This window comes from Montipora capricornis, chromosome 11, assembly GCF_036669925.1.
Source record: "Montipora capricornis isolate CH-2021 chromosome 11, ASM3666992v2, whole genome shotgun sequence".
NCBI lineage: Eukaryota > Metazoa > Cnidaria > Anthozoa > Scleractinia > Acroporidae > Montipora > Montipora capricornis.
The window spans coordinates 16,470,637-16,471,635 of NC_090893.1; the positions used below are offsets into that span (position 1 = coordinate 16,470,637).

Genomic DNA, 999 nt, shown 5'->3' on the forward strand with positions numbered 1-999 from the left:
CTTCGTCACAACCTGTTGAGAAGGCGGAATAATTATTGAGCCCACTGAAAACAAAATTATTGGATAACTTAAGCGATACTGGTAGATTGTTTGCTTGGGTCAATCACAACTGAATAAACGTGATCACTTCAGCAAAATAAATACAGAACTAGTATAGTGCGTTCGACGGTCGCTTTGGGAGCAAAGAAGAAAGATATAGGGAAGAAACAATCTTATAGCACCGAAGTTTAAGGATATTAGCATGAAGCCCACTTACATCACAAAGAAAAGCGCAGAGAAGCAACTCCTAAGTTGCGGTTTTTTTTAAATGACAAATGGCGGAAATGTAATTTTATACTCATTGACAACACTGTGGAAATTAGCGAGGCAGTTCAATAGAAATAGAGATCAAATGTTATCCAAAAAGTTCATTAATTGTTCCATTGCTATGAAAAGCTACTGATGCTTTATTTCCGTGAAGTTTAAAGTTGTGGCCTCCGACTATACATGTGCCATTCACTCAATACTACAATACCTTTTGGACGTACGACAGCAAAGAATAACTGTAGTTTGATCAAACAATAAACAAACAGTAAACTAGATCACGCGGGGAAATGTCTACAGTGTCTAATCACCTTGCAATGACCTCGTTGGAATGGGCTGAGCAGCAACAGTCAATCCGGCTACAAATAAACAATTGATAAGTAACATTGGTAGATTGTTTGCGTGCGTGCGTCAGTTTCAACTGAATGACCGCGTGACCGCGTGACGTAAATCTTTCTGTGATTTTAAAGTGTAGATCGTTTTCACAGTCACGCAACAAAAACATAAATCGACAACCATCAACTGGAAAACGTCCAGACTTCGTGCTGTTGTAGAAGATAAATGAAGAAGACACTTCTCCAAGTTTTAGGCCCGTGCGTTTCCCCAAACTTCAGATATTCGTCGAAATGTTTCGCAGAAATTTACAGAGCCCAGTATGAAAACGCCATATGCATGTTGGTGCACATCTGTGGTGCA

At 39.4% G+C, this 999-nt stretch overlaps 1 long non-coding RNA gene across 1 annotated transcript in view; it reads right to left on the bottom strand.

Annotated features, from left to right (window-relative positions):
• The window catches only part of LOC138022831 (uncharacterized), a 13,152-nt gene extending 12,440 nt beyond the window's left edge, over positions 1-712 (bottom strand). Inside the window, exons 1-2 of the long non-coding RNA XR_011126651.1 lie at positions 615-712; positions 1-44 (exon numbers count right to left, since the gene is read on the bottom strand). The exon at positions 1-44 is cut by the window's left edge and continues 11 nt beyond it. This is a non-coding gene — a long non-coding RNA (uncharacterized lncRNA). The remainder of the gene's footprint in view (positions 45-614) is intronic.
• Between the last annotated feature and the right edge of the window lie 287 nt (positions 713-999).